This window comes from Onychomys torridus, chromosome 20 (assembly GCF_903995425.1).
Source record: "Onychomys torridus chromosome 20, mOncTor1.1, whole genome shotgun sequence".
In the NCBI taxonomy this organism is placed as follows: Eukaryota; Metazoa; Chordata; class Mammalia; order Rodentia; family Cricetidae; genus Onychomys; species Onychomys torridus.
In genome coordinates this window covers 12,152,330-12,164,456 of record NC_050462.1, presented here as the reverse complement: position 1 = coordinate 12,164,456, position 12,127 = coordinate 12,152,330, and the positions used below count along the sequence as shown (strand labels likewise).

The following is a 12,127-nucleotide window of genomic DNA, read 5'->3' as shown; positions in this document are numbered from 1 at the left end:
CAAAAACTTGATCCTATCTACACACTCAGAAGTGGTTCTATGCTCTTTTTCAGCCAGACCCTCACCACCACTCTCCTGCTTTTATTTTGTACCATACCTGAAGCTTCAAGATAATCCCGTCGTTAAATTCATTATTTTTTTCTATAGCTTCCTACACTTACTTCTATTTTAGAAATTGCAAACTGCATGTTTTCCAAAAATCTCCTATTCTGTAGCTTGGTTTTTCACTTTTCTAACTGTGTCTTTGAAGAGAAAAATTTTTTTATGATATTAATGAAGTAAAGATTGTCATACTTATTATCCATCTTATTTCCATTTTTGTTGAAATTAATATACATACAGGTATGTTTGGGTACTTATGCTGAATCTATTCTGTCTCAACTGTGTGGGACCTTGAAATTGGGTGGTATCAGCGGCCCGATTGTGATCTCCTAAGTCTTCACATCCATACAATGTCTACTTCAATCTTCATATTCCTTTAGCAAAGTTTTATACTTTTAATGTGCATATTTGACACATATCTTGCCAAACCTAAGAAGTATTTCATGTTAGTTCTGTTACTATGAATCACTTCACAATTTACTATCTAGTTACTTGTTGCTTGTATGCAGAAACAGAACTGATTTTTTTTATATTGACCTTGTATCCTATAATCATGAAACTTCAGTGTCAGAGTTTCTATGAACTTGGCACGAACAACGTATGTGGGAGAGTGAATCTTAGTGGAGAAATTGCCTCCATTAAACTAGTCCATGGTCATGTCTCTGGAGCATTTTCTTGATTGCTGATCAAGGTTCAGCCTACTGTAGGCAGTGCCACTTGTGAGAGGGTGATCCTGGATTGTATAAGAAAGAAAATAAAGTAGGCTGTGGGAAGCAAGCCAGTAAGCAGCATTCCTCTATGGTCCCTGCTTCAGTTCCTTCTTCCAGGTTTCTGCCCTGAGTTCCTGCCCTGATTCCGTCAGTGATGGCTTGTTGACTGGAAGTATAAGTCAAAAGAATCCTTTGTTTTCCAAGATACTTGTGGTCATAGTGTTCATCTCAGCAACAGAGAAGCACACTAAGATACATGGCTAAGATTCTGTACATTAAGATTTTTTTCTATATAAATAGACCATTAGTTATCTTTTTAGTCTTTTTCATCTTACAGAGAGTCTTCCATCAGCAAATATGAAGCTTTTTGCAGGCTTTTGGTATGTTTTTATTAGATTGATTTTTTTATAATTTCTAGTTTGTTGTAATATTTAATCCAAGTTCATGAGTATCTACTGAATTTTTCCCAAGCACATTTGTTTATCTATTGAGATTAACATTTACTTTATTCTGCCTTGTTTCTTTTTTAACACAGAGTCTCTGTGGAGTTCAAGCTTAGTGGCCTTCCTTTATTAGCCTCCCAAGTGCTTGCTTTGCAGGTGTGCACTACCACACAAAGCTCCTTTCAGTCATATCTATTTTGTCTTTGATGATAGTGCCTAATGCCATTCCTTAAAACATGCAATTATAGGGCTATATGACTACATTGTCTCTACTGTGAGAAATAACTGAGCTTTTCTCTTTTTCTCATGTTTTATGAAAAATGGTATTTTGGGTTTTTAAATTTTTTTTTTTTGCCTGTCAGACAAGTTGAGCCTTTTTCTAAGAATATTGTCCCTTTACATGACTTATGACTTGCCTATTGTCTTTGTCTGGTGTTTACTTGTAAAGATTCATTTTCAGTAATTTCTTATTCTGAGACTCAAATTCAATGCTACCTTTGATGGAACTATGTTTCCCTTAAAGTTCCTTACACATAGTAGGTGTTAAGACAATATCATCTAGGTCTATAATAGCTTATATACTTTATATTCATTTCTCCCTAATCCTTGAGAAGCCCCAAAGAACATATGCATTTATAACTGTCCTGTCAGCATACGCCAGGTCCCAATGTCAGAGCTTTCAAGTGATCCTTGAGGAAACTGAGCTAACTGAAGTCACCCTGTGATCTGCATGGGAAGTGGATTAAGGAGATGGAATCTAACCAGAGTCCTTATCTGTCTTACTGCGAAAGAAGAAAAAGTTCGGGGTGTTACTGCTGTTTTCTGGTGTTGCTCTAACTTTACATCAAATATAAATAATGACCACTCTCATGTACAGTGGTTTCAGGAAGTCCCAGCTAACCATTCTTCTCAGGGTCAGTTTGTGACAAAAATGAGCTGCAGCCAACATCTGATGCGATTCTCCGTTTATTCTCTTGGTGCTCTCACAGGACTGGAAGGCACACAGCTGTGTCAGGACCAGACAGAGTGCAGGAGGGTATGTGCAGAGACTTCCCTCTCACTTCCATATGTGTATTCAGCCAGGTCAGGCTAGGGTCTCTCCCACCAGGGAAGCTGAAGGTATTTTTGCAAAAGTAAGCTTTGTTCCAGCTTTATGAAAGTTTAATTTGCTAATGTGGCTTTGTCTCTGGGATGTCCTCAAGCTAGGTTATAGCTTTCTGCCTGGTGACACAAGACTCTGGCCTTTGAGATGGTTGAAATGGCCTTTATTTTTGTTATTACTCTTACATTCATTGGTCTTATAGTATACCATAAACATTTACATATGAATTTAAATTTATTCCACTATAAGAGTGAACAAATTCTATAGCCAAGAAAAAAAAAAAAGATCATGAAATTTCATATAGTCAGAGCCAAATTCTGTCCTTGACCGTTGGCCAAAGACCATGCTTTACCTGTTCAATCCTTAGTGTGTGCTTTCTCCTGTGGACTCACGTTACTAACAACCATGATTTTATACTTCAATAAAAAACCTCCAGATTGCTACCTATGCCAGTTCAAGGTCCAAAAGCCTGAGCTGATTCATGAAACATTCAATTGTGGTTTTCACCACAGGTCATAATATGTGTCCACTTAGGTAAGCCGTAGGGTTTAAAGAGCAGAAGAATCTTATTTGGTAGAAGAGCAGTAAGTAGCCTTCCAAAATGTTTTGCATGCAATTACTATTATCTTAAATTATGGAAACAGTAGTGGGAAAGGGGGTGATTTTCCCCATTATCCTTATTATCTGCATAGAAGCACTTTCATGCAGGGCTGTCATTTCATAAGACCACACACTGTGAGCATATCACTGCCTTGTACCTCTGTGATGTGATGGCCACTGACCCCCATTGTTACTGACCTCTCTCTACTACATTCTGTCTCCTCACTAACATGAGCCACACAAGAGAGGCTCACAGATGCTCTGGCTGTTAGGTCTGTCTGAATAACAAATCCTAGTTAAGCTTATTTTTTTTAATCCTTCCTTCCAAGACTTGTTACTGCTTTTAGTAGTAGATAATTTTGATTTGAAAGCCTGGTAACCATACCGTATCTTACTCTAGAGAGGAAATAAAAATTATATGGCTTGACCCACTTCAGTCAAGTGACTGAACCTACATTTTGAAAGTGTCTAAGAGTTAGACACTAGAAATCTATGTTAACTAGAAATCTATGCTGGACCCTAGTCATTCCAAAACACTCATTAGCTGTGAGCAAATCAGAAAAAAAAGACTCTCTACCATCATATATCATAGATTCGAGAGGAGAAAAATGAAAAATGTGTCCATTAAAAATTGTCTTTAATCCTGTCACTTATAAACTGTCTGTCAATCATGTATACATATGTTATATGAATGCTCGGCTTCCTTACGTGAGCTGTGAGGCTGTGTAAGGTCATTACAAAGGTTAAAGGGGGTAAGATAGCTAGAGTGTTTAGCAAAAAAAGGTTTACCTAACACACAGCTGCCCCTCCATATGAGTGAGATTTATGATTCCCATTATTTTTATGTCTCTCTCAGTGACTATTTTCAATGACCATATGGATATTATTTTTAAAATGCCTTTTCTGCCTCCTCAGACTTACCAGTGAGATGTTCCAGGGTGATTTTCTGCTGTAGTTTCTATACTATATCTGATAAATTTCTAACTATTTCCCTTTGCATTATCTGTGCTCAAGCATGCTGTATTGTCTTTGTTTTGTTTAAGTCTCCATTAACTTACACTGTATTAGGGATGTCTTCCCAAATCCAATTTGTTCAGCACCAGGCTGAGTTCCCTCTGCATAACAACGTGAGTCCCACCAGAGAAATGTGTTGAAATCTTGAGTGATTTCATGGAGATGGAAGCAGTCATGGGGATCAGCGGGGTTATGAAATCTCTTGCAGACAAATAGACAGTTGCGCGCACTGCAAGGCAAGATGCTAAGCAGCAAATCTGTTCAGAAACATTGACTCTCTGTCATTTTTACTACACAGGGGTGATGAATGGCCAGAAAGGAACCAATTAAACCAAGTGCTGATTTAAAATATTATGCAAATGTGAGAAGTGACTGGACAATGAAATATGGAGTGGACTGAAGAGCACTGAACTGGAATTAAGAGGCTTGCAGTTCTAGCTTTAGATTTATAACCTGATGATGTATGTTTATTTTTTTTATCTTTAAAATTACCCAAGGCCAATTTAAGCATCCTTATTGCTTCTAAATTGATGTTAATCGCTGCTACATGGCTAATTTTGAAGGATACGCCCAAAATTATGTTATTTTTGAAGAGATGTTCCTTTCATTTCATCTGTAGGATGAGAGAAATAATCCCCACTCGCCAGGGTTACTAGGTAGATCAAATGGAAAATGTCCACATGGGACACTGCAAAATGTCTAGACAAGGAAATGCAAAGATGGGAGGGACTTCTTGTGCTTTCCCTTCCTGAAAGCACACTACATAGTCTTCGCTGTGAAAATAATCAAAGGAAAAATAATAAATGGGCCGGGCCTGTCGTTTAGTGGGTAGAGTGTTGGCCTAGCATGTGCAAAGCCCTGGGTTTGGTTCTTAGCACTTCCTAAACTGGTCGTGATGACTTGGGAGGTGGAGGCAGGAGGTCAGGAGGTCAGGTTCATCCTCAGCTGCATGAGAAGCTTGAGGCTAGCTTGAGTTGCATGAGACCCGTTTCAAACATAAATAAGTACTCTAATTATTTAAATAACTGTCTTTGGAATAAGATACCATTGGAGAGAAGGAAGTAAATGAATATGGAAGCTACGCTAACCTCTGTGTGGTGGGATTTTAAGTATATTTAGTTCCTACTTCCACTTGGGAAGCAACATGAGGAAGTAGTATGGCTTAAGGGTTTTCTTAACACAGAATTCTTCTTGGCAATTATGACTGGGGAACCTTTATTACATCTTTATAAAACGGATGTTAAATACTTACCTGGCAGAGGAGATACCATGATCACAAAGGTGGTTTTCCCAGGCCGAGGTTTATCCATTGTACTCCCAATGTGCTGACCCCTGCGATTTCCCCAAATTTCACCGGACTTGATTTGAGTTCTTCTCTGTCTTCAAGACTGGAGCTCTTTGGAAGTCACCGATAAGAGTTTCAAATGCATATGTAAAATTCAGTCTACTCAGGTATTTTGACAAACCTCGGAAGTGGCATGACAGCCTGTTACCCAATGAGACACTGCACACATGTCGTCTATAAAAATTTAACAAAGAAGGTGATTAAAACACCAGTATCTACTCTAGACTGTTGTGCTGGACTTGGGATTACAATCATGGATACCTGGAAGCAATTGCTGTTCTCTGCTCACCTCCCAAACGTGTTCCATTGTGCAAAGAAGCATTCTCCTGGGGGTGACAGAGGTTCTGAGATTCAAGGTCAGACCACTGGGTGCTAATGATTTGTGTAGATGGATAGTGCAATGGTTTTCACTGGGCGCAATCACTTGCATGATTTAAACGTCAAAAAAATAAGCCTGTGGTTAAAATTTTCAGTGTCTTCTGCATATTTACAGCTACTACAGAGTAAGAGGAATGAGAAAAGTTATCTGCAGGGTGATGTTTATTTACTTACATTTGTTCTTATTCTACAGAAGGAAAAAAAAAAAACCTCAACTTGAGGGTTTTCAGCGAGAGAACTGTAAACTTTGATCACAAAATGCTAGCAAAATATCTGTCTTGCATTTTCAGAAATTCCTCCACTTTGGCATTATATAGTAGTAATATTAGAGTTTTCAGAAAAATGTTTCTAGACGGCATGCATATCATTTGGGCTACTACTTTTTAAGTTAGTCTATCTTATAGTTTAGGGCTTGTTAAACATGTGGCATGACTTCAGAAAAAAAAAAGAGTGAAAGAAAAGAAAGTTCAATGAAACACTCCAAATTTATTTTCAGCCTAAGCATTTGGGGCTGGAGAAAGAAAGGATATGATTTATGATTTTTTCAACTTTTTAGAGACCTATTTGCCTTGCATGCTGCATCAGTAACTCTTCAATATCCACTAAAATTGCTGGTAGTTATGTGTGGGAAGAAACCAGTGCTTACCCATCCCTTTCCCCTGATTGTTGATGAAGGAGACACTCTAATTTTCAGATTCAGCTCATTAGCATCAATTGGAGTAACTGGGATGTCACCAGGTAAATATCTACTTAATATGCCAAGGAGAACATTTGCCCCTTGTTCAACAATTCGCCAGACATTCTTCTGAAAGCATTGCATCTATTTAAATATTCACAATCCTGTAATATAGATATCATTATTCCTACTTCACAGAGAAGAAAACCGAGGAATCGAGTCTCTAAGATGTTTGATTGAGGTCACACACTTAGCACGCTGCTAAGCTTGAATTTAGAAATCTGGCTGGTGTAATCTCCCATGTGCCATAAATTATCAAGTTGTTTTATAATTAAAAAATAGAGTCATGCAGGAAAGAAAAACTTGGACAGATAGAGAAGTTTCTAGTGCTAAGCTAATTCTACAAGTTTTTATAGTTGAAGTGCATTGGAGGAGTTAAGTAAAAAAATAATTTAGTCTAGAGAATCTTGCTCACCTGGACTCAAAGCCATCTATACTACTTAGTATATATATGGCTTTAGAAGAGTTACTTAATATTGATAATGCCACCTTATAAAGGTAGGAATATTAACTTAGATAAATCTTGAAAGTATTGAGCCTATTACTTGCACCTGCTCTGGACTTAATAAGCAAGATACATTTCTTTAATATATTATTTTTAATGTGCATTTTGTAGCTCTATAAAAATATTCATATTCAGGATTATTGTCCAGTAACTTTCTCATGCCATGGCTGTGGTATCACATCTGCTTTGCCACTTTAGTAGTGGAAACATAAACCACCGTCTTTCTGAGCACTTACAGGTTGTGCCCGGGAAGCTTCCTTCCCAACGCATGTGCAAAGAGGAGCCATTCTTTTTTTTAACTTTATTAACACCAGAAAAATAAAGGCTGCCTTCCTCCTGCCAGTGCCCAAGGTTTCTATTATATGGAAGCAGATTGAATGCAGGTCCAACAAGATCTGGCACAGCGTCTAACAGGAAGTGAAATGGAACTGAGACGAGACGTGATTTATCACAGTAATTTCTATAAATACTAAAATGGAAACCTTTAGATGTCAGAATGAGAAGGTGAATTGACTATCCCATTAAGCATTGGTCAGTACATTTCGTAGATGGTTTGTACTCAGCCAAAAGGACATTTAAAACGGACTTGAAGTACAGATGTCTGCAGCTCCTAAACAGCATGACGGGCAGGGGTAACCTAATGGATGGAGAAGCTATCGCCCTGAATGGTAGAGATACTTGCTTTCCTAAAAAGATCATGGTGAACCATGTTGACTGTGTCTGGGTTAGGAAGGGATGGCTGGCTAGACTTAAGGAGTTCTTTAACAAAGAGTTCAGGTGACAGAAAGCTTGACCCAAACGTGCTGACACATATCCTCGATTCCAGAATTTAGGAGGTAGAGGCAGGATCAGGAGTCCAAGGCAGCCTAGGCTGTAGAGCAAGATGGGAGAGGCAATCTCTGGGACTAAGTCTCTGGTCTCACTCAAATGAGAAGCCTGTTATGCTGAATTCTGAAGCCCACTCCACCCTCCCGCGCCCACCCCCCACGCATACACGCTTGCTGGACAAGTTGTAATGTTATGTTGAGTGGAGTTTTTAATCTCCTCAGTGCAATACATTCTGTCATAATTAAATTTTGTAATGCCATCACTTTCATCCATATCCCACTGCAGTCATTTCTTGATGCATGATTGACTTTAAGAAACTCAATGCCACTAAGAAGTAAACACATATCTATGCTGTCTCTAGGTATTTACTGCCTTATTCGGTGTCTGTGAAATTACATAAGTTCAGTAAACTACAAAAGTCCCGTTGCTCTTTTCGAGGGACAGTGTGGATATACATGTTTGCATAACGTCAGACAACACTTCACCATACTCTATATGCCACTATTACAGAAAGAATGTTAAAACACTATCAACCTAGGGGTTAGAACATCCGAATGCTGCCATAACCTGTAACAAAAGGAAAACAGCCAAACCCAGAAGTAAAAATAATTGCTGCAATAACCAGGCAAAAGTCAGGGGCTAGTAAAGGTTATACAGTCCCTGCACAAACCACTCAAAAAGAGTGGCTATGTTTCCATGCTGACTCATCATCATTTTTTTTTTCACGGCTAATATAATTGTTGCACAAAATATCATAAAGCCTGGGAACAAAGAACACACTTCTAGAATTCTGGGGGGAAAAAAACAGTACATTTCAAGTAAAACTGGGTTATTTTTCCACTTTTTTCTTCTTTGTCTTTGCGCATTGGCTTGATGAGAATTTCCCCTGTGAATCTGAGGAATGGATTTGACCCTATGGACCCGCATGTTTATTTTGATGATTCTAAATATAGCAAAGCATTATTGTCATCATCGATCCTCGAGAATTATTCACTTGTTAGTGAGTCGATAGTTTCAAGGGTTTATAAGGGTATCATAAGGGATATTGACTGCCAAGTTTATTTACAGTAATTGATGTGTTTTTAATTGTTCTCTCTGTCCCCGCTCCTAAAATAACCAAACAGTGATTATCACTTCAGCAGAAAAGGAAGAGATTCAAGTCAGAGGGATAAAGGCTTCAGAGTATGCATACTTGAGGAAAAACAGGGCATCCCTAAAGAGTCCCCAGGAATGTTCTGATGCTGACAGAAACTTAAGCAGCCTTCAGAAGCCATGGACCACTTTCCTCACATGGGAATCATCCCTGCTTTCCCTGAATCAATTGTTTTCCTTCCTCCGTGTCTCTGTCCTGACTCACCCTTTATTGCCTTTCACAATGGATGACCATCTTCCATGAAAAATTATGTGACACATAATTTGCAATCATACATACGTGGAGCCACTAAATTCATTTGTGAGATTATTTCCACTGCTGTGCTGTAAATGTCCTAAAAGTGGGAGTGATGTGTGTTTATTAGTCCTGCATCCTTACAGCAGCCTGACTTCCTGCAAGGACACATGTCCAGTGGAAATTTGTAGAGATCTAATAGGCTCAAAGACAAGAGTTCAGAGCCAGTCAGCTAGTCTTCACCTTCTTGCTCTGCCATGTACTTCCGTATAGCCTTGGGAAATGATCACTTGCTCCATGCCTCAGATTCCTCATTTATATAAAATGGTAAGAGAATGGTTACAGTGCAGCTGTGAGAAGAGGTGAATTTTTATTTGTACAACAGAGAAATAGCAAGAATATTAATCATGGCAATTACTACTGGATGCTGTGACAACCATCTCCAATATCTGAATCAACAAAATGAAAAATTATGGTTCTTGTTGGGTGACTGTTCTCTCAATAATGTCTTAGGGATCTAGTTCTTCCCATCTTGTAATGCCACCGTCGTTGATGTGTAGGATCCCAAGCTCCACACACAGAGTGAAAAGGAGAATTATGAAGCTAACTTTTGAGATCAGACAAAGTAGGTAGGAAGGCTGCCTCCATAAGGAATCATATTTCAGTGGGCATTCGCTGTTCTCAGCTCATTATCAAAATATGCAGAAATCTTAGGAGCTAATAAAAGCTTTGTTTCATGACTAATGGGCCTACAGTGAAAGATCAACTTTTAGTGAAAGTTAACAATTGCTGTAGCTACCAGGAGCACAACGTGTCTTGGTGACTCTTCTGCTGCTGTGAAGGGACACCATGAATATGCCAACTCTTATCAAAGATAGCATTTAATTGGAGGCTTGCTTACAGTATAGAGGATTGGTGGAGAGTATATACATGACACATGGCACTGGAAAAGTAGCTAAGAGTGACATCCTGTCCATAGGCAGAGGGAGAGACAAACAGACAGACTGAAACAGAGACAGAGACAGAGAACTTTAAAACTTCAAAGCCTATCCTCAGTGACATACTTTCTCCAGCAAAGCCACACTGGCTTGAACAAGTTCACACCTCCTAATCCTTCTAATTATTTCAAATAGTGCCACTTCCTGGTGACTAGACATTCAAATATATGAGCTGATAAGGGCCATTCTTATTCCACACCACATAGCTCCCTAGGGGCCTCATGAATCTTACAAGTATTAAGGACATACTTATGGAGATCTGAACATTTCTATAAATATGATCAAATCTCTGTATGCTCAATCATGAACTGTTAGCCTCCTAGTTCAATCTAGTTATCTAGAGGAGAGATAAGAACATTGTTTTAAAAGCATTTCAATACTTTAAAGAAGAATGTTACCTCTGCAATGTGAATTAGATACTGGTGCTCTTTATTGGGATTTTGTTTCATTGACCTAATACAAGAATAAATGAGCACAAACAGACAAGTTTCTCTCTACACCATTTCGAATTCTTCTTATAAGGAATAGTTTGCTTTTGCTACTTATTGGTTAAACAATCCATAATTTCCATGAGACATTTTTGTAAAATATTTCTTTTTCGTTAATCTGTAAATGAACCCCCAACAGGCATAGCCCTAGAAGAACGGTGTATGAGCCTCAGTGAACCAGACGTGGTGTTGAGAACTTTGGCACACATGACCTCTACTCTCTACAATGGCCCAGCATGTGCTAGTAACATCATCTTCATTGCGTGGTTTGGGAAACTTCACTTCGAAAGAAGCGTAGTAACTTACCTAATGTCACATTGTCAGAAAAGGATGAATTGGTGTTTGGGACTGAACTTCACTGCTCCTCACCATTTGTGCAGCCTCCCCGTGACAGGACTCTGCCCTTGGAGATCAGTTTCAAAGTAAAAATGATGCAGAAAAAAAATAGCCATCTATTAAAAATTATTCCTTTGTCATCTCCTGTTTCTTGTCATGACTGCGATGGAGGCAAGCACCAGTTGTTTGAAATATTCAATAACAATCCCTTGGATGGTAGTTCTAATTTTAGCATCTTGCAAACTCAGTTTCTTCAGGCAATGAATAATTTGCATGGAAAGTTTACTTCTGAGCAAGACGTTAGAGTTGAAACCAAGGACACTTGGAATAGCTTCATAGGAGAAGCTGGTCTCGGAACTGTATTAAACTTGCTAAAAATTCAACATTGATGGCACACTATTGATTATGTGCTTAATCTTTTTATAGTTTTCAAGTGTCTATTAAATTCTACTTCAGCACAATAACCATTTATACCTCCATAATGATAATGGCAAGGCAATAATTTTTAGAAGCATGTTGGAATCCAATTTTATTCTTAGCAATAACCTTTGCCACCCCTAGGTCATTCTCCTTCCAAGATTTCTGAAAACATTGAAAACTATGGTATGAAGCGGGGCTGACACAGAGCTGTTCTGTCCACTGCTCTTCCTCATGATTTAGGACTTATTCTTAGTGTGGTTTCGCTAATTACTGAAGATGTCCTGCCATATCTCACTCTCATCCTTTCAAACACAACTTTGTCATAATTCTTGGTGACTTCTTTGGATCAAAACTCGGCAGGTGTTTCAGCTATCTTTCTCATTGCTGGGAGGAAATACCTGACACACATGAGTCAAGAGGGGAAAGAATTTATTTTGGCTGACAGTTTGAAGGTACAGCCCACCTTAACAGGGAAGTTCTGGCGGCAGCATCTCTAGATGACTAGTACTTTACTGTCCATCATGGAGCTGAAAGCAATGAAAGCTAGTGCTCAGTGGGCTTCCTTTTCACTTAGTTCATGACCCAGGCCCATGGAACAGTGCCACTCACATTTAGGGTAGTCTCCCCGTAGTGAGTCCCTGTTCCTCCTATGACCTTGAGGTACCAGTGCCTAGGGGTGGTACAGGTACCCACTACATCCTTCCCATATCAGTTGGCCTATCTAGAAAATTCCTT

The 12,127-nt window shown here is 38.8% G+C and overlaps 1 non-coding gene across 1 annotated transcript; it reads left to right on the top strand.

The window, feature by feature from the left end:
* The first annotated feature begins 5,215 nt into the window (after positions 1-5,215).
* Positions 5,216-5,384, top strand: LOC118571275. The gene has a single exon (XR_004943315.1). It is a non-coding gene; the product is annotated as a U1 spliceosomal RNA (small nuclear RNA).
* Positions 5,385-12,127: the final 6,743 nt, after the last annotated feature.